General features: G+C 37.2%; 1 protein-coding gene across 11 annotated transcripts in view; it reads right to left on the bottom strand.

Annotated features, from left to right (window-relative positions):
• The window catches only part of LOC137238458 (sodium-coupled monocarboxylate transporter 1), a 243,016-nt gene that overhangs the window by 95,409 nt on the left and 121,111 nt on the right, over positions 1-26,496 (bottom strand). The window lies entirely within an intron of this gene.

The following is a 26,496-nucleotide window of genomic DNA, read 5'->3' as shown; positions in this document are numbered from 1 at the left end:
GGGGTGACTCTAGAATGTTTGTACGATATGGTTATCAAAGGAAAGGTGTTACTGAGCATTTTAAGAGGGAGTGGACATTAGGTCTATAGGTGGACGCCTTTTCGAGATATCGCCATTAGGGTGGGCCAGGGGTGACTCTAGAATGTTTTTACGATATGGGTATCAAACGAAAGGTGTTACTGAGCATTTTAAGAGGGAGTGGGCATTAGGTCTATAGGTGCACGCCTTTTCGAGATATCGCCATTAGGGTGGACCAGGGTTGACTCTAGAATGTGTTTGTACGATATGGATATCAAATTAAAGGTATTGATGAGGGTTTTAAAAGCGAGTGGCCCTTAGATGTATATGTGAAGGCGTTCTCGCGATATCGACCAAATGTGGATCAGGTGATCCAGAAAATCATCTGTCGGGTACTGCTAATTTATTTATATATTCAATAAAACTAACAGTATTCCTGGCAAGATTCCAAGGGCTGTTGATTTCGCCTTGTAGAACTTTTTCATTTTCTTCTACTTAATATGGTAGGTGTCACACCCATTTTACAACGGACGGACGGACGGACGGACGGACATGGCTCAATCAAATTTTTTCTGGATCCTGATTATTTTGATATATGGAAGTCTATATCTATCTCGATTCCTTTATATATGTACAACCAACCGTTATCCAATCAAACTTAATATACTCTGTGAGCTCTGCTCAACTGAGTATAAAAAAGAAATGACGTCTGTGGCAATGTTCATTTGCCTGCGAAATTTTACATGTAACAACAGCGCAAGTTGCGGCACCAAAGTCATCAACAAAATAACAGCAAAACTATTACACTTATATGAACAAAGTAATAGCGACATTGAGGATGTAGAAGAATTCTGCTACCTTGGTTGACAAATTACTAAAGATGGCGGCGCAGAATCGGATGTATCTGCAAGGATCTGTAAGGCACGAACTGCATTCCACAAGTCAGGCCGAGTCAGGCCAATCTACACTGAGTGGGGTTGGATCGGTCACACTCTCCGCAGAAAAGATGACAACGTTGCCAAAATGGCCTTCCAATAGAACCCACAAGGAAGCCGGCGCAGGGGACGTCCTCGCCAAACTTGGATGCGTACGATTTTCAATGAGAGCTCTTCCACCACCACCGGGAATGAAATAAGACGTTTAGCGACTGATAGAAACCGCTGGAGAGCATTTGTCTCCGCCCTATGCTCCGACTAGGAGAGATAAGTTGTGTTTCTGGATGGCTATGGTATCAGTTTTAACTTTTGCGATTGTCAACTAGATGTTCAATTCTATCTAGGAATATAATAATAATAATAGCGACATCTAGTGCCAAAACAAAATACTCATTGCAATCAAAATTTCAATTAGAAAAGCGCACACACAACTGATGTTATATGAAAATTTACATGAATGCACACAATTTTATGCAAAAATTCAAATTATTTGGATTGTGTGGAAATTTTCAGTGAATAAAGTTGTTAGAATTATTAGATTAATGGAAGTACTTACTCCTTTTGCTCTTCCTAGCTGTCATATGTCGGATGTGAATGGATGAAAAACATGTGTAACATTGACATTAGATAAAACTTAATACATGCTAAGTGCTGGTAAAAGAAAACCAAACTTAACAAAAGCACAATTGTTGAACAAGCTGCAAGAATGACAACTCAACAAACAAATGCCTCATCAGCAAATGAGAGAACGAGAACAGCATAGAGGAGATACGATTGAAACAGATAATTTAAGTTTTATGTTAATGTGAAATTCATCCACTTAAATGTTAGCGACTCTTGCTTATGGAGTACATGAACTTTGACATTAGTGCCACTTGCAAGCTTATTGCAACAATATTTCCGTTTATTTTATGTGCAAATATGTATGCTAAAGTTGTTGTTGTTTCCATGAAGGAGTTCTAAATATAATGTATATGTTAGCTCTGTTGCAACTTTAGCTGCCCAATGACCATACATAGAAAAAAAAAAATACAAATACAGATCTTAGGCCGAGCTTCTCCTCCAATTCGCGTCGTGTTCTTTTTAATTTTTTCTACAAATTGGCGGCACGAGATCTACATGTTTTATGCCGACTCCGAGCGGCATCTGTAAGGAAGATGAATTTTCACTGAGAAGCTTTTCATGGGTGGAATACTCTTAGAATTTTTACCAAATCACTGCGATATCGCTTAAAAAAACTTTCTTCTAAAAGAAAAAACTTCTTTCTAAATTTTTGATTTTGCTTTGCTCGGGAACTGAATCCCGGAGTGGTAGGCGGTTCATGCTACCACCATGCCAAGGCAAACAATGTTTTGGTTTTGTTATCATTAGAAATTGCATAGCCAAATGTTTCGGAATTTTTGTCTGGTAATAATTTGTCGTTGACAACAGATTGCAGTTATGAATTATTTCTGCTAAATGTCCGATTTATGTTGTCACATAATAAGCATTTATTTGAAATGTTGCTGTTCTGCAAGTGGGCCTTATGTATAAATTTTTGTTTATAAATGCTTCTAGAAAGGACGCCAAGACGCTGGATTCAGTAAGAGTGCTTTGTGAAATGAGCATTTTCGTACATACAAACTTGTTATGTACATATATAGTGAACATATCAAAACTTACATATATTCATTTATTTGAATTTAGCCCCTATAGAAATGCCACGCAATATAATTTGCACACTTTTCATTCAAATCAATTCCTTGTACCTAACTGAAAATATCAATAAATTTGGGGTTTTAACACCCTTAATTGCTCTACGCCAATTTTAAAAATTTTTGCTTTTAACAAGGCTCGGATCACAGTACCCAAAAAGGATATTTATTTATATATTAATTATACCGCATGCGCTAACATTATACAATGACCCATCAAATTTCCCATCACCACTGATAGATGAGCATTGATGAGCCCAATAATTTCAGTAGACCTCATGTAATTCACTTCCGGTCAAAAAGTTATCGCCACATCTCAAGAGAGATAGTATCCGCCTTCCTATTGAGTACACCACAGCCATTTATTTTCAGTTCAGCTGTACCCTTGTGTGCTAGAAGTTTTGTGTGACAGATCCAGATGATATTAATATTAAAGTTTTTTTTCCCCCTGGTCTCTACACGCTAGCCGCGCTTCGAGAAAATGTACTACATATTTCTTTTCATCTATCTTTTAATGTACATAACTTTAATTTAAAATTATTATAACTTAATATATGTAACCCGGTCAATGAAAAGGTGGCTTATGACTCAAAAAAGAAATTGCGAGAAACAGCTGTTAACAGCTTTTTTTTTTTGCGAGAAACAGCTGTAAACAGCTGTTTTTTGAGTCATAAGCCACCTTTTCATAGACCGGGTCACATATACATTTGACTATAGTTTGTGATATGATTTTTTGAAACAATACTGTCTGCAACTGGATACAGACGTGAGTTTAAATTTCAGGCATTTAACTTAGCATACAGTAATGGATATTTGTTATTGCAATGAATTAAAGATTTTTAGTGGACTAAATACATATATTAGGTACTAATCAATTTCTTGAGAGACTCGATCAATTCTTGATTCCGTGAAATATCTATTATGTTGTATGGCTGTATGTTGAGCTCCTCGCAAAGGTTTCATTAATTCTTCTCGCATTGTGGTACCTGGGACACGAGTAGATTAAGTGACTATTTGACTGTACTTCTCCTTCGTTGCATGGACACAAGTATGTATAAATAATATGCAAGCGCTTCAAGTAAAAAAATAAAATAAATGTAAGGCGCAATAACCTCCGAAGAGATCTAAGGCCGAGCTTCTCTTCCAATTTGCGTCGTGCTCCTCTTGATTTTCCCTACAAATTGGCCGGACGGGACCTACATTATTTTATGCCGACTCCGAACGGCATCTGCAAGGCAGATGAGTTTTCACTGAGAGCTTTTCATGGCAGAAATACACCCGGAGCGCTTGCCAAACACTGCCGAGGGGCGACGGCGCTTAGAAAAATTTTCTTCTAATTGAAAAACCTTATTTCTAAAATTTTTGATGTTGCTTTGCCCGGGGTTTGCACTGCATCATTTCGAATGAAACTCCAAATCTTTCACACTCAGCTTTCTTTGGCGACTGGAGGAACATTTTTGTGGTATTGCCTGTCGATTCGTCTGTGAATTCTCGATGCCATGCTTCTTGCCTTTCTTACTGTATAATTGCTTTAGTATAGCTCATAGGAAATTTTTTGTATACAGGACTTGTGGTCAGCTCTGCCACTTTCTTGGCTGTTTTATCTGCTTGCTCATTTCCGTCGATACCAGTATGAGCTTTTATCCATGAGAAATTAATATTGTTTCTTTGACGTAAAAAGCACAACCGCTTATGTATTGACGCTATTAATGGTGTCGTACTGCTCCTATTTTTGATAGATTCAAGACCTGATTGGCTATCACTAAAAGTGTGTAGGTTTTGTGTTGCCAACTACCTTTGAGCCCAGAATAGCGCAGAATCGATTGCGTACGCTTCAGCTTGAAACACAGTACATACATTGTGAAGCTTAAATGTTTCTTTTTCGGAAGTTCCATCTGGATGGATGATAACAAAGGCGGATCCGCATTCTCCTGCTTCTAGTTTGCTTCCATCTGTAAAGATATGTGTGGTATGATGTGCTATTAAGCTGTCAATTTCGGCCTCTCTTCTGATTTTGTTATATTCAATGGTTTGCCGATCGGCTGGGTGTAGCAAGTCTTTCGGATGTATATCCCCATCTAAATCAACTTCTATTGGTAGCCCAGTTTTTCCATCTTGTTTTTAACCTGGTATAATTTGCTTATTCCTGCAACCTGAAGTGGCGTGAACACAGCTAGTGCTAGTGCAGAAGTTGCGGACACAGTGTGAAAGCCACGTATTGCTCTTATAGCAAAACTTCTTTGAAGCTTACGAACGCAGTAGTGGTTAGTTGCTCCTCCCCAGACACTTGATGTGTAAGTAATCATGGGCTCAACAACTTGTCTGTAGATTATCGCAACATTTTCGGCATGAATTCCCTATGTAGGTCTTACAAATTCTTTGCGTTTTTCCAATAATGTATCGTACTTGGCTGATAAAATTTAAATTGTTATCTAGTATAACTCCGAGAAGTAGTTTAACGCAATCGCAAGTGAGGTGAGGCATTCCCATAACGTCCTCGAACACACTACTGTTAGTTGCATTTGGGGCTTCAATAGCCACTTTGCTTTCGGAGTAGATGTTGAATTATCTTGTCGATGTATCACTGGACATCATCCCATCCTCCGCATCCTTAATTGTGGCTTCTCCGCTTGGAAGCCGCTGCAGTGATCGGACAACTTACACTGGCGGCTTACATCGAAATTACTCTCGAAAAAAATTCCACTTCCCTCTTCCCGTCCATCTTCGACCAATCCATGAACCAGTTATCGAGCGCACTGCTCTATATTATTTATTTTCCCCACTTTTCTCTCGCGGGGATTACGGTTCTTGATGGCATAAAATAGCCTGTCTTGTTTGGTATAAAGTCAAGATTGGTAAGAATGGTGGAAAGCCCTAGATAAGAAAACCCACAAACAGAAGAATCATCAGGATGCAATATCTACAGGTTGTATGTTTACCATGGCATTCAATGCCAAGTTAGGTATTTTAACAGGTTCCCTGTCCCAAGCTATTTCTGTTTTTCGTATGGGACGTGACTGCATACACTTTGTAAACTGTAAACTTAAAAGAATTAGGTGATTTTCAAATATTTCCTAAAAATTCGTCAAATATATTTTTGTTGTTTTTGTATATATATTTTTTACTATTATCTTTAAAAAGCGTATACCTTCAATATTAGTTCCAACGCAATTACGAATCTTGAAAAAAATAGTTCAGCATTGAGCACTTCACGGATATTGTTATATGGGACAGGGAACCTGTTAACTATCGGTTTGACTACCATTTCATAAAGCTAGTGTACTGCCCTTGGTAGGTGTCCCCAGCTCTTACCGATGGGCCCCTGCAGCAGTACAAGGCAGCCGAAGTCCTTCCAGCCCTATTCTCTACATTTGTTCCTAACCTTATCAAAAAATACCAACGGTTCCCCTTCCGCTCCAACGTTTGAACGAGAGAGAGAACGAGAGACTGATTGGTATGAAGTCCCCTCATTGGCCTTTGGAATAAAGGCAACCTGGACCTTATTCCAAAATTTTGGTATGTAATTTAAGGCTTCTCTTAAAATACATTAACATAATTGTAGTTTTTGTGTTTCCTCGACTGCGCAGTCCAATATTGCTTGGTAGCAGCATATACAATTTTGTATGAGTTTTTGTGTTAGTCTTTTGGGTTGTCTCACTTAGTGCCGCATTAAAGTTGGCAAGGTATTGCGTTGAAGTGGCTTAGCGTTCAGGCTCATCATTGGGGATGAGTTACTTGGCGTATTTGCTTGAATTTGTTCAGTTTTACTTTTTCAAGGTAGTAAAAACTTTATAAGAAGAAACTACAACATTAAAGAGGACTACAAAACTACATAGCAACATTGCAACATCGGTAGGTTCACCGTAAACTTAAACGTCATTCATTAACTTCGACTTGGTCAGTTACTTGGTTCGTAGTTGTTCGATTATTTTCCTGTTCAAGTTAACTAAATGTGGCTGTACTTTTATGTTCGGTTGAATTTGTAATTATATGACAGCTGAGGGTTGCAGGAGTCATTGGCACTGAGCGAGGTATGTGTGTTATGCCACAAAATATTACAACAATGTTGCAACAATTAATACAACTTTTTAACTCTTTATGCAGAAAATTTAAACTTTTCAAGGATACTAAATCGCATCATTAAATTCGCACAATCAAATTAAGAAATTCTAACTTAGTTAAAGGGTTTGAGAATATTTTTTCTTAGGTAGTGTAAAGCAATATGTTGCATCATCCTGAATATTTTATATACCTACATTTATGAGAAAAATACCGTTGCATGTATAGGTAAACATTTATATGGAAATATAGATATGTGTATAAATCATTTTGTGCAGTCGCAAATTGACAGTTTTCTTAATTCAATTAAAATCAGCTCAGTGATTGAGCACAAATGCAATAATTCTACATCTCAATAATTGTGTTTTTATACTCAGCTGAGCAGAGCTCACACAGTGTATTTATTTTGTTCGCATAACGGTTATCCGTAATGACATAAACTAATCGAGATAGATATAGACTTCTATATATCAAAATGATCTGGGCGAAAAAAGAAATTCATTTAGCCATATCCGTCCGTCCGTTAGTCCGTCCGCAAACACGACAACTTGATTAAATTTTGAGGTATCGTAATGAAATTTGGTATGTAAGTTCCTGGGCCCTCATCTCAGCTCGCTATATAAAATGAACGAAATCGGACTATTGTTTTTATTTTATTTTATTTACCTCACTGCCTCCTGTGATTGTTGTTTATGTGTGTGGGCGCCTAGAAAAGCAATTATAGATAGTGAATATTGTGAAAGTTTACAAGGTCTTATTTCTATCCGCAGACGGCAAAAGTGGATGTCCGTTTGACGATTTTATTGATTGGTATACTCTATTTATAATTATGTTGTTGTAATGGAAGTATTTAAAAAACTTTTCAAGGATGTGTCCTTATGTGTGAATTTGATTACCTTGACAATCTTATATCACCTTGAGCTACACGATCATCGTAGCAAAAATAAGGACATTCCTCTCTGCGCCCTTAGAAACCAAACCTGGCTACATACAAGGGTACTCCCTATCGTGTGATTTCTACATTATCTGCGTTGGATTAAGAGACAAACAATTTTTTTTGCGGTGAACGACAACAAGAGGAAAACAAATAAAGAATCGGCGCACCCCTGTTTTGGCAGCCACGTCACTATTGAGGGATATAAATTCGAGTCTGTGAAGGAATTCGTCTATCTGCAAACTAGCATTAATAGAGGAAACAATGTTAGTCTAGAATCCGATCTATACGGCACTTAGCCATGCAACCAGGCATGCTGGTCACTTCTTCGCTGCGTTAACTGGCGTAAATTGGGAATTGAAATCTCTTTCCACCTGGTGATTCCAGAGGAGGGAGCACTAGCCTTACCCCCACAGTAGTCGGTTTCCGACAAGAATACCTTTATGGCCGGAACATCATCATCGCATGACATACCGCTACGCTTTAATTAGCTGGACTATGTGGATATCTGAATAATGGTCATACAACTAATCATTAAACCATCTTCAGTTCTCACCGTCGCCGACTTTTAAATACATCGAACAAAATTTCACTCGAATACTCCGTGAGCGGCCTCATCTGAAATTTCCTCTTTAATTGCAGGGGTTTCTCCGCTTCCTTAGGAAAACATTACAAGGAAGACTTGACCTTCCTTTATGCTCCAAATTAGCGATAGTAAGAAACAAGGCATGACTGGTGAGACTGGTTACATAAGGAGCCGCTTTAGTAAAAAAAAAATATATACACTTCCACTGCTCAATCTTACTCTCCTCTGCCTCCCTTCTTTCTCCTTCTTCCTACGCCACTACACGATCTTCGATTTTTCACTTATTCCTTTCTTTCTGGCTTTCCCAGATTCCATTGGTATACCCCTCTTTGGCTTATCTCTCTTAGACTTGGTTTGTAGATTCTACAAAGCTCGAACAATTGAGTGGCAATCGCTCTAGCCATTTGTGTATTTTTTGTGCCAGGTGAGCATTTCCATGACAAAAAACCTAGCAGGCGCAGTAGATTGCTCAAACAAGAGCTGCTACTTTTATTTATAATAAAGATTATACTTTCTGAATGCAAAAAAGACAAATTGCGTCTTAGCAGCAAATTTGTAACATCGGCTGAATTGCTAAAACTGGTTTATCTCAATTGCTTTGTTGTCTAACTTAAAATTTAAAATGTTTCCGTTTTTGTTTATATTACTCTTATACTTCTCTTTTTAATAAAAACACAGTTTAAACGTTGATAATTATGTAAATTTTTTAAGCGTTTTGAATTAAATATTTAGAAGTGTTAATAAAAATGTGGTTAATAGTTGTATTAGCCGATGAAATTTACCCAAGCGAATAATTAAAAACAAAAGTGGCTGCAACGGCTGAGTTATTTAATTGTAATGAAATTAAACCGCAAGATAATTATGGAAATTTTGATAAAATAAACGCACGTCTATACTTAAATGGAGTTCGTAAAGTAAACACAATAAATTATTTTGCGATTAAAAGTAAATATTGTTTTTATCAAATAATATCATACAACTTGACAAAAAGCGAATGCAAAAAAAAAAACAAAAAACAGAAATCAATTTACATTTGCGCTGAGGGTATTTGCGTATGTTTTGACTAAAATTTAAAACAAAATGTTAAAAATTTAGTCAAAATGTTAGGGAGAGACGGCTTTCTGGATTCCGTTATGAGTTGAAGCTCTAATTATTATACTCAGCTGAGCAGAGCTCACAGGGTATATTAACTTTGTTCGCATAACGGTAATACGTAACGGCATAAACTAATCGAGATGGATATAGACTTCTATATATCAAAATGATCTGGGTGAAAAAGAAATTCATTTAGCCATGTCCGTCCGTCCATAAGTAAACACGATAACTTGAGTAAATTTTGAGGTATCTTGAAGAAATTTGGTATGTAGGTTTCTTGGCGGTCAAAAAATGAACGAAATCGGACTACAAACACGCCCTCTTTTTCGATATCGAAATTTCGGAAAACCGAAAAAGTACGATAATTCATTACTAAAGACGGCTGAAGCAATGAAACTTGGCAGTTGCGTTGACCTTATTACGTAAAATAGAAAATTAGTAAAATTTTGGATAATGGGCGTGGCATCGCCCACTTTTAAAAGAAGGTAATTTAAAAGTTTTGCAAGCTGTAATTTGGCAGTCGTTGAAGATATCATGATGAAATTTGGCAGGCACGGTACCCCTATTACTGTATGTGCGCTAAATAAAAATTAGCAAAATCGGATGAGGAACACGCCCACTTTTAAACATTTTTTTTTAAGTAAAATTTAAAAAAAAAAATTAATATCTTTATAGTATATATGTAAGTATATTATGTCAACATTCATCTCCAGTAATGGTATGGTGCAGCAAAATACAAAAATAAAAGACAATCTCAAAATGGGCCTGGCTCCGCCCTTTTTCATTCAATTTGTCTCAAATACTTTTAATGCCATAAGTCGAACAAAAATTTCCCAATCCTTGTGAAATTTGGCAGGGGCATAGATTCTATGACGTTTACTGTTTTCCATGAAACTGGGCGAAATCGGATGAAGCCACGCCCAGTTTTTATACACAGTCGACCGTCTGTCCTTCCGCTCGGCCGTTAAAATGATAGCTTGAGCAAAAATCGACATATCTTTACTAAACTTAGTTCACGTACTTATCTGAACTCTCTTTATCTTGGTATAAAAAATGGCCGAAATCCTACTTTGACCACGCCCACTTTTTCGATATCGAAAATTACGAAAAATGAAAAAATGCCATAATTCTATACAAAATATGAAAAAGAGATGAAACATGGTAATTGGATTGGCTTATTGACGCAAAATATAACTTTAGAAAAAGCTTTGTAAAATGGGTGTGACACCTACCATATTAAGTAGAAGAAAATGAAAAAGTTCTGCTGGGCGAAATCAAAAGCCCTAGGAATCTTGGCAGGAATACATATATAAATAAATTAGCGGTAACCGACAGATGATGTTCTGGGTCACCCTGGTCCACATTTTGGTCGATATCTCGAAAACGCCTTCAAATAAACAACTAAGGGCCACTCGCTTTTAAAACCCTCATTAATACCTTTAATTTGATATCCATATCGTACAAACACATTCTGGAGTCACCCCTGGTCCTCCCTTATGGCGATATCTCGAAAAGGCGTCCCCCTATAGAACTAATGCCCACTACGTTTTAAATAATCGCTTCCCAAGGCAGTCGGTTCTATGTACCGGAGCGACTCGGGATTTTTCCCGACCAAGGACTGTCATTTCAGTGTGACCCCATTTAATTTGTTTCGTCCCTCCCACAAATTGTCATCCTCCCATCAGCTCCTTGCAGCAGGACTGCTACATATTCTCTTACTCCGTGAAGGTATCGAACCCAATCCGGGTCCGTCTCCTGACCCCGGTCCTGAGAAATGGTTTTGCTGCATTTGCCAGAAAAGAATCTTTTTAGGACGGTCATACTCTGTTCAGTGTGTCTCGTGCAAGGGATGGTTGCATCGGACAGGTTGTTCTGGGCTTGATCCCAAAACCCGACGTCCACGTAACTTTTATAAATCTTTTGTGGCTCCTTGCTGCTCACGTCCAAGGGCGTCCCGTAGTCTACGCTTAAGCGCCCCTCCACTACCTTCCAGCAGCCTCGCCAACAACTCAAACAGCTGATACCACTCATAACTACTACCTTCGTAGTAGAGCTGGTAGCAATGCTGAGCATCAGCCCCTGCCCCCGTCTTCTCCCCCCCTCTTTTCTGGCAGCAATCGTGCAGGTCAGGGAAACAGACTCTTAGTCCCTACCTCCGTTTGCACCGTCTGCCAGCACAGAATATATAGGTTTGCGACATCCGCTCAATGCAGCTCCTGCCTTGGGTGGTGCCACTTTCCTAGATGTTCTGGTCTCCGCGACGGCAACCCCTCGACGGGTTTCATCGCGCCATGTTGCCAGGTCGCAAACCCAAATCATCCGGGTACCCTAATGCTTGCCCAAGGGCGCCCAGTCCCAAGGCCGCAACAGCAATTGCGTCCTGGCCTTCCACAACTTAGGCGTAGTCACCCATCACTTACCCCTAGAGTGGCGGCGTCACCCCTCATGCACTTCAGAATTCTGCAGTTAAACTGTAATGGACTAACTGGGAAGATTACGGAGATAGTCGATTTCATGAAGCGGCACAACATCCGCATTGCTGCGATTCAAGAGACTAAACTCACAGCAAGATCTGCATTGCAGACCTGCTCTGGGTATAATGTCCACAGGAAGGATCGCGAGAGCGGAAATGGAGGCGGCCTCGCGTTTATTATACACCACTCTGTGCAATATCATATATTTGATCCTGGCATCGACCGCAGGGACAATGTCTTAGAACGTCAAGGCCTATCTGTCCGGTCAGGCGATGCAAATCTAGAAATCATCAACATCTACATCCCTCCTGTCACCTGTTGCCCCAGTGGATACCGCCCTAAAATCGAGGCCTTACTCACTGGCAACAATCGCATTATCTTAGGCGATTTCAATGCCCATCACGACCTATGGCATTCATACTTGCGGGCGGACAGTAGGGGTGAGATGTTGGCGGATCAAATAGAAGAAACGACGTTCTGCACAATAAACGGAGACGTCCCCACGCGTATGGTAAGAAGCTGTCATAGCTCGCCAGATATGTCAATCGTGAGCGCAGAACTCGTAAACTGCGTCAACTGGCAGCCGATGGTAACATTGGCATCCGACCACCTGCCCATACTTATTTCGTTCGAGCGTACCGCCGACTTCATCGTCACCGAAAAACGCACTTTCATAAACTTCAAAAAAGGAAAGTGGGAAGAATATAAATCTGCAACAGACAGCAGCTTTGCTGCCCTTCCTATCCCGACTGATGCCCGCCAAGGGGAGCGTGCCTTCCGTAAGGTCATTGAATCCGCCTCGGCTCATTTGATTCCCGCCGGGAGAATTCCCGAAATCCGGCCCACTTCCCGGCGGAGGCCGCGAGCTTAGCGAGGGAACGCGACCTTATAAGACAGATTGATCCAGGCGACCCCCAAATAAGGGATATAAACCAACGCATCAGATTGCTTGTGGACGAACACAAGCAGGCGAAATGGGAAGAGCACCTAAGAGGTTGTAACCTCTCTACCGGTGTAGGTAAACTTTGGTCCACCGTAAAGTCCCTATCGAATCCGACTAAGCACAAAGACAAAGTTTCCATCGCATTTGGCGATAAGGTGCTGTCGGATGCGGAAAAATGCGCGAGCGCTTTCTGCCGACAATATATAATTCATCCTACGGTCGACAAAGATAGACGGAGAGCCAATAGACACGCACATAAACACAAATTCAGCGCGTCACCAATCACCATCACCGCCAGAGAGGTTGAGGACGCCATTGGTCGCGCTAAACCATCCAAAGCAGTGGGACCGGACGGCATAGCCATGCCGATGCTTAAAAACCTAGGGAAAGAGGGTTTCAAATATTTAGCGCATGTCTTCAACCTGTCTCTCTCCACCTCTGCCATACCCGAAAAATGGAAACTGGCCAAGGTGGTCCCGCTACTAAAGCCTGGGAAACCAGCTAACGTAGGTGAGTCATATCGTCCGATATCTCTCCTATCGCCAGTGGCAAAGACGCTTGAAGCCATTCTGCTCCCTTATTTCCAAGCACATTTGCAGCTAGCCCCTCATCAGCATGGCTTCAGAAAACTCTATAGCACTACCTCCGCGCTAAATGTCATTAGCACCCAGATAAATTGCGGTTTGAATCAATACCCCCACCATAGAACAGTACTCGTAGCGCTAGACCTATCAAAAGCCTTTGATACGGTCAACCATGGCTCATTACTGCAAGACCTGGAAGGGTCTACCCTTCCCCCATGTCTTAAAAGGTGGACCGCAAATTATCTGGGTGGTCGGGAGGCATCGGTGCAATTCAGAAACGAAACACCAAAACCAAGGAGAATTAAACAAGGGGTGCCACAGGGTGGTGTCCTATCCCCACTTTTGTTTAATTTCTACATATCTAAGCTACCTTCACCACCGGAAGGAGTCACAATCGTTTCCTACGCCGATGACTACACAATAATGGCCACAGGCCCAGGCCCAAAGATCGATGCGCTATGCAATAAAATAAACGGCTACCTCCCTGATCTCTCCACCTGGCATTGTCACCGACTAAATATTCCGCGACCTTATTTACAACATGGACGCCCCAAATGTCGACCATGTTGAACATCCACGTCGATGGCACTACGCTACCGACTGTCCTACACCTCAAAATCTTGGGTGTGACGTTTGATCAGGATCTACATTTTGGTGCGCACGCAACCGCAATTGTTCCGAGAATTCAGAGCCGTAATAAAATCCCCAAATCCCTTGCTGGCAGTACCTGGGGAAAAGATAAAGAAACGCTCATGACCACATACAAAGCAATTAGCCAGCCGATTACGTGCTACGCGTCACCCATATGTTCGCCCAGCCTAAAAACTACCCACTGGAAGAAACTACAGGCCTGCCAAAATACTGCTCTCAGAATCGCCACGGGCTGTCTTCTTATGTCCCCAGAACACCATCTGCATAATGAGGCGAGAATACTCCCCATCAGGGAGAGAAATGAGATGCTGACCAAACAGTTTCTGTTGAATACCCAGAAACCTGGGCATCCCAACAGACATCTGATTGACGAACCAGCACCGCCTAGGGGCCTAAGAAGTCATCTCCGTAAGCATTTTGAGGAAATACGGCACCTGAGAACCCAGCCGTATGAAGCGAAAAAACACAAGCAGGTCCTTGGTGAACTCCATAGACAGGCGTCGGACCTTTATGTCGGGAATTGCCCGGTGAATCCAGTACTTGAAGAAAAATATCCAGAACTCGCAGAAGAGGAACGTATACTCCCCAGGGAAATGCGTGTCACTCTTGCTCAACTTCGTTCTGGATACTGTAACAGGTTAAACTCTTACCTATCCAGAATCAACCCCGACATACAAAATGTATGCCCCGCTTGCAATGTGTCCCCACATGACACCAACCATCTCTTTAATTGTAATGTGGAACCAACGCCTCTAACACCCCTTTCCTTATGGGCCACCCGTGTTGAAACGGCAAATTTCCTTGGACTCCCGTTAGAGGATATTGATGACAATTTGTGATCGGTCGCGGCTATTAGGTGGGGCGAGCATTGCTACAACAACAACAACGTTTTAAATAATCATTAACACCTTTCATTTGATACCCATATTGTACAACACACATTCTAGAGTCACCCGTGGCCCACCTTTTTGGCGATATCCCAAAATGGCGTCCACCTATAGAACTATGGTCCACTCCCTTTTAAAATACTCTTTAATACCTTCCATTTGAAACCCATGTCATACAAACACATTCCAGGGTTACCCTAGGTTCATTTTGCTAAATGGTCATTTTCCCTTATTTTGTCTCCAAAACTCTCAGCTGAGTATGTAATGTTCGGTTATACCCGAACTTAGCCTTCCTTACTTGTTTTGTATAAAATTTTATGTTCAGTGAGGATTTGGCGAAATATGTCTCATAGACGCGATTTCTGCGGTGTAATACACAAACGATTGACCTCATAAAAAATATTCCAGACGGGACTTTTAAAAAATATCATGATCTTTGCAAATAACGGGAAACGCGGAAATCCTCTAGCAAAGGAGATACTTGCCAAAAACTAATTTTTGTGCCATTTGTCTATGATTATCTAAAAATTGGTTCAACGGAGAAAAAACAATAATGTGAAATTTACATTAAAACAATTAATTCAAAAGCATTTTATATATCAAATTAACCTAGAAATAAAATGCATAAGTTTGCATCACTTCTTAATGTGAATTAAACATTATATCGCTGTAATGTTTGTATTTAAAAAGGTACAATTTGCAACTTAGAAAAATGGTGCGAAATTTGCATTACTCTTTATGTGGACTGAAAACTTTTTTACTGTTCATTATGCATTATGAATGTTATGTAAATCTGCAACTTAAAAGAGAAAATTTGCCAAATTTGTATTTTTTATGTGAATTTACTGTAAATACTTCTTTTATAAAACCTTAAGTCTGCAACTATGAAGAGAGACAAAATTCAAAAATTGCATCACTTTTTTCATGTGAATTCAGCATCATTGAAATGTAAATTTGGTATATGAATAATGTACACCTGCAACTTTTTAGGCATCATCCTGTCGCAAAGATCCAGAGCCAGATAAATAATTTTGTATCTAAATGCAACAACAACGATTTGAGCCAGATAAATCCAGATATAAGTCTGGTTCAATTTGTGAGCCAGATAATTTGTTATTTTTTTGTATGTGTTTGTATGTTGGTTTAAAAGGATTTAGTTTCATTTACAATAAAATGAAGAGACAGCGCTGCCCTTAATAAATCTACTTTTTCAAAAATAGATGTAGCTGCTTGGCTTTTAGCCGATTTACCGTATGAAACACAACGGCGACATTTGCCTATCACAACTCCTTTGTACAAAAAAATCACGACCTCTATTTCTCAAGTCTTCCAATGATCTAGAGCAGTTCCCCGAGAATTGAGCGTGATAAGGAGCCAAAAAGTTCACTGGATGATAGCTTTTGTTTCTGCGCTTAAAGATGGAGTTTTTGGTGAGCAGGCCACACTGGCCGTAACAGAAGCATTCGTTTAGTAAATAATAGTAAAATCATTAAAGCTTTGCTAAATAGTGCCAAAGAAATGAACAAAGTGCTATCTATTCACTAGTAAAACCAAAGTAAATTTGTATTTTAATAAATTTTCACGCAATACATTGTGATTACTTATCAAATACAATCACTATTTGTAAACACATTTATATAGATTTGCAATTTAGCTTCCAATATTATTTAAAACTTTCATTTACTACAAATCCCAAATGTCATTGAACACATAGGCGCATAATCATAGTCAAAATAAAATAGATTTTAAAGTTAGTTGCAGCTTTTTGACATAATTTTCTATGAGCAATCTGAGATTTAGTTCAAGTTACAATAAAATGGAACGTCACCGTGTTTATCGAATAACGTAAACATATATGTACATATATGTATGTATATATATAAATTTATATATATATATATATATATATATATATATATATATATATATATATATATATACATAAAAAAGAATGCAAATACTTTCGTGTTTAAAGTTATTTACTTTCCAAACGACCGCTGACAGCTTGACTTAGTTAGGAAATCAGTAATTGACAGCGGTGAGCGAAAAAAGAAATTAAATATAAATATAGAATTGATAATAAAATACCCTCCTTTTGTGATGTAATGAAAATATTAAAACATGTTATTAATGCAGCATGAAAAGGTACGATAGAGAAAACTCAAACGGATTTGGGCGACAGGGGAGGGAACATTTTTTAATGTGCAATATTTGAATACTGCAAGCTTTTTTTATGAAATTGTTGGTTTGCATCCGAGGCATTGGCAATAATTTTTTTTTAACTTTTATGATAACAAATTTTCTTATTGAAATATTTTTTTAATTGTAACAGAAGAAACAAGTTTTCAGTTAGATTAGACCCATATCAAGGGTTGCTAAGCCATTACTATTTTGGCAACTTTCATATCGATAAATAGTCGACAGCGGTGATTAAATGCAAAGTACACTATGCCGCAGTAGTGCCATCCTCCGGGTACTTTTAGATTGTTTTTGTTACACATTGGTATGTTACCGTGAACAAATATGATCCGAAATATGCAAAAAGTTGTACTTCTTACACAACTTAGCTTCTTCATTAAAATTTTTCTTATATTTCATGCGCAGAAACAAAACGGAGGTGGTATTGCATTATTATTGCCAATACTAACAAACCAAGCAGAGCTAATTTTCATTCATAACTAGAATTGTATTATTATTGTAAAATGTAAATTTAATTGTCTCTAGACAACGTGATGTGCGATGCATAAATTGATCAGGTGTTTGATATATAATGAAATGTTTTTGCAAAGGCGCCAATGGAAAAAAGCTGAGTCATGTGCCCAATTGTAATGTCATTTGTTATTATTTTGTTTTACTGTGTACTCATAGTATGATAAATAATTATATTATAATTAATAGATTTAGAATAATGTGCAAAAATACCGTTCGGACATACGTACATTTATGTTTATATGCAGGTTGCAAATTAAGTTAGGTGGAGCTGGCCTGTCAATAAAAGCATCACATTGATTAAATGTGTTCATAGTGTTACCAGAATTTGCTTGACGATCAAGCGTAAGATCCCCAATCAGGTGCCAGCACTTATGTTATAGAATAAATCAATTAGAGAGGCGTTCGCACTTATGCGAGTCTTCGCAGCACTTCTTAATTAATAATATCAGAATGTGAAATTGCGAAGTTAAATGTGGAATGATACTAGTACAAAAATACAGACAGACAAACGGAAATTCTAAAAACTACTGGTTTTACTGCTACTGCCAATGTGGGTGCACTCCTTTTTATATATTTTTTCAGTACAGTTTTGGGTCGAACAAAAATCTGCCCCTACATTTGAAGCTTATGTTGAGAGAGAAAATTTTTAACTTGGGTATTATATGACATCTGATTTTTAAATTTGGAGGATCTACATATGTATATAATTACTTCTAACGTCCTTCTGAAGTCGTTTTTATTAAGCTTATTTTGCTAAACCAGCTGTATCCCTCTAAATTATGATTTTATTCCCCAAATTATTAAAAAAACGACGAGTATGTCGAAACGACCGAAGAGCTGAAAAGGACTTAAAAAAATTATAAAAGGGCTTCTCAAAGAAAAAATAATGGCATATCAATTTTAAAAATCGGATGTCAAATAAACACAACAACAAATGCTTAATGAACTGAATTCCTCATACAAAATACAAATATTTAATAATAACATTCGTTCAATAATGAATACTCAAGAAAAAAGACTTATCTTTTTTTTCTTAAAACAAAATCTTATTTAAGGACTCTTGGTAGTTTTTTTAATCGAGTAAACAATTATGAGTGAAAAGAACCCAGCATCAAATAAAAGAGGCACAATAAGGGGTCACCCTATCTGAAACCTCGTTTAGTTTTGAACAGTTCGGAGAGGTCCTTCGCAATTGTGACTGAGCTTATGATGTGCCCAACATAGTTTTGCACAGCCGTATTAGTTTTGCGGGGAAATCAAATTCAGACGTATAAGCAGCTCCTTTTCGTGCTATCAAAGTCGATAAAGAGGAGATGTGTGTCAACTCTTTTTTCAAGACTTGGCGCATGTGGTCGATGGTATATTCACCAGGTCTGAAGCCGCACTTATAAGGTCCAATCAGCCGATTTACATCGAGTTTCAATCTTTCGCACAATGCATTCGACAGGACCTTATCTGCGATATTAAGAAGACTGATTCCGCGATAATCCCCTTTCTTGTGGACTGAGCATGAGTACGAACAAGTAAAAACGTATACTGTGTTCTGTCTAAATGATTAAATACACCCTGCGGGATAGATTTCAAGACCTCGAAACTAGTACGCTTCTAGTGCGCTCGGAAATTCTACACCTTTGCCCTAGTTACTGGATATTGCCCCCCGATATCTCACCTCTTTATAATTCTGGACTATACCACGATTCTTTAGGTCGTTTAACAGTATTTAATATTTCTTATTTCCGAATCAGACAAAAACTTTTTGCAAGTAAATTTGAACTGGCTTAAGATAGCACTACTGACTATTTGCTATTGGAGCTGTAGTTCTGAACCAAAAGTTGCGTTCACTAATTTATTGACTTTCCTGCAGAGTATTTATGTATTTGTGAGTAGGTTTTAGGTTTTAGGTTAATTCCAAATATTTCATTTGTTGCGGTGTGATTCGTTGAGGCTTGAATCGCCAAATTGTAATTATTATTATGAAAATATAAATATAAAGTGATATTGTTGGGCATGCAAAATTAACATGAAAATGTTGCATGTGTTAAGCATATGATATTAGATAGCGGTAAAATCAATGGATAGCGTAAGTGATATTTAATTTAATATATTGAATTAAGCTCGATAGATGCCACTATCTTGCTAATTAGGTTTCAGTGCTTATTATGGATTGTTATTAGAATGTAAGTATTGTGTTTCTAGGTAGATTTGAATGAATGTCTCTACGACGTCTGTTCCTTCATTCACAAAACAGTACGCTGCTCACTGTCCTAAAATTATATCTCACCAATTTAAAAAAGCTAATTATACGTAATGATCTTATCTATAGTTATATATAGACTCTAATATATTTTACATTCATAACCAAATTTTTATGGAATATATATGGGACTTTTCAGGTCAGGTGTTCCCACTCTAAAATCTTGATGTATCCAAAATCCACTAAAGTTGGTGAAAATGTTGCCATTGAAAGGATTGCAATGATGCAGGATGTCATAGTTTGGCTTGGTTTAAATTTTATTTATAAAAACACCAAATGTCTGAGCCACACTCCTGCATGCACACTTTTGAAAAATTTTATAAGAATTTTGTAAAAAAAAAACTTGTTCAAACAAGTGAGTCACAATTGCTAATTTCAGCGCAATCTTTAGCTGTCAGACAATAGAAGTTATTAAACAACTAATTTTGTATTTAGAAAAAGCATCATGAAACGAATACAAATCATGGGTTGTAGGTAAGTCATGAGCCAAAAAGGGACTAGTTCTTAGTAGTGTTATCAGTAATTATTACTTTTGTAAACATGTCACCACTAAAATTTACATGTGAAGTGATTATATAGTGAGTGGAGCCTTGAGGATCAGCGCGAATAGATAGGCGAAGTAAAAGAGGCCAGTCCGATAGCTCAATTTCACCAGACAGAGAAGTCAAAAATGTGTTGCTGACCACAGCTGACCGGTAAGTATATATTGCCGGAGCTCTATAAAGTTGAGCGTCGAGTGTCGAGGCACCCAACATCCCCATCGCGATGCAAAAGCTGAGGAGTTGGCTACTGAAAGAGATTTCCTGAATGGGGCTAGGCTGGGCATGGTCCCACCTGACTATGTAGCTAAGAAATAGGTCTGTAGTTATTTTTATCTTTCTTATTACCTTTCTTATGTAATGGTATGACAATAGCATATTTTAGATCGGCTGGAAACACTCCTGTGACTATACTTAAGTTTAATAAATGATTTAAAATGTCAACAACATAGAAAGCAATGTTATTTAAAGTACGATTGGAGATACCATCATTCCCAGAAGAATCAGTTCACAAATGTCATTAATCTGGTCCACCATATCAAAATTATTGTGGTTTCAAAAATTTGTTTCCATGCTGGATTAAGTCCCCAGGCCAGAGACAGGTCGAATTCTTTATACTCTCAGCAACAAGAGTATCAGCCAAACTCATTAATCTAAGCATAGAGAACCTACGAACTTTCACTAATTATTATACACTGCGGCCAATCTATCTGCAAATCTCTCGTATAAAAAAATCTGTTGCTTTTGTGAACCGGAGGATGAAACGACGGTTCACATTCTTTGCAAATGCGTCGCTCTGGCAAACGCCTGAATACATTGAAAGCCTTCACATACAATATAAGGCCGAAAGGTAAATATATCTAAACAAAAGTCGCAGTGCATGAGGCTTAGTTAAAATAAATCTATGTGATTCTTATAGGTCTGTGTTTTAAGGGGTGAGAACTGGAAGCTATTGATATATTTTAAGAACTCTAAATCATGATTTAGCCATATAAATTTAAGAACCATAGATATATATGCATTTAGGATGTCTTACAATATTATTTGTAATGTGGTGTTATAAATAAGTTATACTGTAGGAAACTGAAGTTTTGATAGCAAATTCACCAAGCTTTACTATTAAAAATTTATACAAAAATCCAACTTAGTATCGCATCAAAAGTGGAGCTTAATAGTCATTGATGCGTAGGCTGGGCTGCAAATAACAAAAGCGCTGATGTGACTTTTTGTCTGCACATATAAAAATATTGAGACAGGTGATAATTTGAAGTGAACACAAAACAATAAATTGTACATATGTACATATATAAGCAGTTGGTTTTAAGACAGGACTGGGAAGCGTACTATTGACATACTGCTTGTGTAAATCTACATATGTTTACATGTATGTAGCATAGAAATATTTAAGGAAATTAAAATGGCTCTTTGTTTAATTGAAACGATCACATTTGTCGGCTTTTATCATATAACATTAGTTAAGTTTTGAAAAACGTTGTATTATAGTGGCAAATTTGTTTTGAGTAATTGTGACTTAAGCTTTATTAATCTTACTTAATTGTGAGTTGTTCAATCATCTAACAATAACAAAATTATGGCGCTATTAACCATTTAGTGTTGATTAAATTCAGAAGATAAAGTGAAATAAATAATATTTTGGATGACCTATACATGTATAGCAAATGCCAACAAATATTCTTACTGACGCTGCTTATCAGTGTGAGGCGCTGCACCGTGATATTTTGGCAATGAATTCACCTCATTAAAAAATTATTTGGAATAAAGGCTGAATAAAATAGCTGATATGACAGAAAAATATTTGCTTATTTGAAATTTTGCACAAGCAATATTTTTCTCAATCAAGAACATGTTTTACGAAAAACAATTTTTTAAATATATGTACATTTTTGGTTTAAAGGACGCATTTAATAATAATAAAAAAAGTATAATATAAAATAATACTCAAATATGTACAATACTTGCAAATACATATATACATACATGAAACACTTATTCTAACAAAAAAAGGGAATATCCCCAAACATAAATATAGGCCAAAAATAACTTATGTCGTTTCCGTACATATCACTATTTTAATACATCTTAGAACATTTTGACAGTTATGAATAATTGTGAGTCAATTTTCGCAAAATCTCAAAATTTATCTTCGGATATTCTTCGCTCAAATGAGATCGACGTCTACGTAAATACACAACATATCAACTATCTTCTTCAGCAATGCCTTTATATATTAATATTTAATCTGCAGAATTGCACATCTTTGCAAAAAATATAAACAGTTGGTTGTATAGAAAATACAGCTACATTTGCGGAGATTATGAAAGTAATAACTTTTTTATGGCAAGCAAGTAACTAAACAAGCACCTTGCGAATATTTCACTAAAAAAGTGCAGTCACAGTTCATTAAAATCACTTAAGTTTTCAGCACTTTGTTCCTTAGGGGCCATAGCCAAAATTTACACGTGTTATTATGCAACATTTTTTTTAAATCTTATATGTTGACATATTTATGGTAAGGCTGTAAAAGAAAGTGCCAAAATCAAAAACACACCTAGCAAATTTATAACTGTTTTGCATATATATATCTCTACAATTCATTTTATTGTAATCTACATTGTTTATGCAAACACAGTCAGAACAAAAAACAAAAAAAAAAAAAATTTAAACAACAAATACTTTTTCAGTTCATCTTCTGACAGAAGCACAGTTTGCGATTTTTATTTGACTCCGGATTTCAATGGTTCTATTTTCTTTAGATCAGCGTAAAATGTCTACCAATTTAAGATGATCTTGGTTTAACAAAACCTAGATCTGATTCTAGACTCATGGAACAACTTTTTATGGAACGAGTTTTTTGGAAACCGACAAAGAAAACACAATAATTTATAATTATAATAAAACCACATAATCTCGGTCACGATTCACTCACAAACTAATATATCGATTCAAAATGTTTGGCTCCACTATTTCTTTTTCGTTTGTTTTCTGAAACTTCACGTTTTCTAAAAATAAATTAGGCGATCCAGATGATATTTTTCAAGTGATCATATTAGGGAGGGGAAGTGGTGTTACAACCACAGCAAGTTAAAAAAATTTCCGTCCTTTTCACAGACCCTAATATATATCTAAAAATAGTTGATATCGAATTGCACAATTTAATAAATTGAGTTGCTGGTGGGCCAGCGTTTATTGTTTAAAAGAAAAAAGCAAGCATTTACATCAGTTTTAATTTTTGAAAAAAGTGTTTTAGGAATTTCTGTCAGAGTCAGATTTCTTCTTTTTAAAAAATTTTGCTACGTGAAGACACTCTATAGTTTCTGATTGGGTGCAAAAAGTACGAATAAAACTTCGTATTATGAACAAAGAATATCCCCTTCTACGAAATGTTTTAATACCAACAACAAAAACTTGCTTTATGAATTGTAATTAGTTGATTAGTAGGTTATTTTCTTGATTGATACAATGACTCAAGGTTCAAAAAAAGTAAGTGAAACAGAATTTCTGTTCAATTAATCACATTAATTATTTTGAAGTTATTATTTTAAGAATACATGAGCTTAACGCCGGCTTATAATAACTGAATATTCATCTCGGTGAAACCTTTGATAACATTACGAAATTGCCTGATTATGAATACGTGGCGGTTTTCGAAATGGTACCATCACAATATGCCAGTAAATGTTTCTTTCTTTCTTTTCGGTTTCTCTTAGAAAAACACAATGAATGAATTTTCAATTATTATAAGCCGTTGTTAAGATCATGCATTCTTAAAATAATAAATATAAATTGAGCACACCATTAAACAAACTTAATTATTTTAATGTAGATCAATTGAAAGCAGGTGAAAACCCAATGACTGAAAAAATATGAATATTGAAAGTTAATATAAAGTGTATCGTTTTCAATCTCGGTTTATTAATTGATTTTGCTGAGGTAAGAAACAAGGCTTAACTTCACTTTAGATATGAATAAGTTTTGACTTCTCAATAATCATATCATAAGATGTCTATTTTTATATACAAAATGTACTTCAGGATTCCGAGAGAATTTAGTAATTGTGTTTCTAGATGGTTAATTATAAAATTAAGATAAAAAGTAAGGAAGTTCAATTCAGGATATGTTTTATTTTCTAAAAACGATAGATGTATAAAAAGTGATGCCCACTTATCATTCAATCCCACTTTTTCTAAACAACAATAATAGTCGGCTGCCAAGGACATAAAAAGCCAAATGCCAATTAAATATCTCCTCATTACATCTACTGGTTGATATATACATTCGAAACAAGATGCCTTCCGGGATTACTCTCGGCACCAAGCAATTTGCAAGGACACGTAAACTGAAACTGCTCTTCAGTCTTTAGTATATCAAATAGAGAAAACTACAGAACGCATGAAATTTTCGCTGGCTGCCTGTTAAGATATCGTAGGAGCGTTTAACAATGTCCTGCCTGCGGCTATCAAAATGAACATGGTTTGAGAAGTCGAGTGGCTTTATTTGAAGTTACTGATATACTTTTACATAACTGTCGGAAAGGAGTGGGGTAGGACTCCAATCGGGAGAAGAGTGTACCGGGTACGCCGCAATGGGGTATGATGTATTCTCTAGTCTTGGTTGTGATAATCAAAATGTTTATTTTGTTCGCACTGTGCGCAGGTACCTTTAGATTATGCTGCAAAGAAAGCTCAGTAATAATGATGAGGCTAATAAGGCTCCCTTGTACTCTTTTAGGATGCCATTAGCAGTAGTTGGGGGCCCTTGCCAAATCTTATGCAATGCCTTTATGAGATGGTAGTCAACCCGATGCTTATCTATGGGTTACCGGTCTTTTGAAACGCAGCGAGCACGGCAAGCATGTCAAAAGTGTTGGCGTTAATAAAGCCTCGAATTTTTTCAAGACAAGACAGACAATTGTGTTTCGGAAACTGCAATTTGCTGCAAGTGAAAGGCTTCGCGATTGAGGGTGTGGGGGATGGGATGCTATACAGCAAAGCAAGTTCTTAGCAGACACTTCCAATTGTAGGGTGGCGAATTCTGATGGTATCAGTAGGGATACCGACATTATTTGGTTAACTTACGCTTACTTATTCTTGGTAAGTGGGGAAAACAGAATTTTGATGTGCAAGTTTAGGACACTACCAAGTAGTTTAAGTGGGCGTAATGCATGTATACATGCAGAGGAAAGTCAAGAGGAAAAGTGATTTACCCTTTCTCTTTATAGTTCATTAAAATAGAAATATGAAAAACAACTGCGCAGCTCTCCACCGAGAATGCCGGCTGCTCTGCTTGGTGAAAAGTTACTTGGGAAATGAGGTGCTCCCTCGGAAGCAAAAATGCAGAACCTTGCAGTTGGGCTCATTTCGTACAACGACAAAAATGTATGCAAATCAAGTTGATAAGTCTTTTTAACCACTGGAGGGAGAATAGCTGCTGCAAATTTTTTTATTCCTTTGTATTTCTAATGTGTAATTGTATATACAGTAGAATAGCGAAAAAGTTCTCAAATTTGAAAAAGTACAGTAATAAACATAGTTTTTTGGGATATTACACAATGAATTTACTTTTTGGTGCTAATCTAATCTGAATCGCGATGATTTTTTTCTTTTTCCCCATTTTTTAACACAAGTTTTACACAATTCACAAGTATAAATGCTCATGACTAACTACTTTTGCGCCTCGCGACACCAACAATAATTTTTCACACAGAAATAGGGGAATACCAGCACTTGCTTTTGGGTGCCAAACAAACACGGTTGGATGTGAAAAAATATTGATGAGCTCAGAAAAGTTAACCAATAGTTAACTTTTTTGAGCGCTACGTGGACAATGAAGCTCGGTCAACTTAGCCGAGTGTTTAACTTTCTCGAGAGTTAACTTTTTCGCGATTCTACTGTACATACAAATGTATGTCTGTATGTCAAATAAAATGTCCAAGACACAATATGAAATATCTCGTGCACAAATTGAGATAAAATAGAGAAATGTCAATACAACATTTCACTCTTATCATAAAGGTGTTATCACCAACTCAACTGCAAGCACGCTTTTATAATATTTGTCACGTTGCAGGGTATTTGGTCTTGCAGTTATTTGTCAATTATAAATTCAGTATC

This window comes from Eurosta solidaginis, chromosome 1, assembly GCF_040869045.1.
Source record: "Eurosta solidaginis isolate ZX-2024a chromosome 1, ASM4086904v1, whole genome shotgun sequence".
In the NCBI taxonomy this organism is placed as follows: domain Eukaryota; kingdom Metazoa; phylum Arthropoda; class Insecta; order Diptera; family Tephritidae; genus Eurosta; species Eurosta solidaginis.
This window is presented reverse-complemented; position numbering and strand designations above follow the sequence as displayed.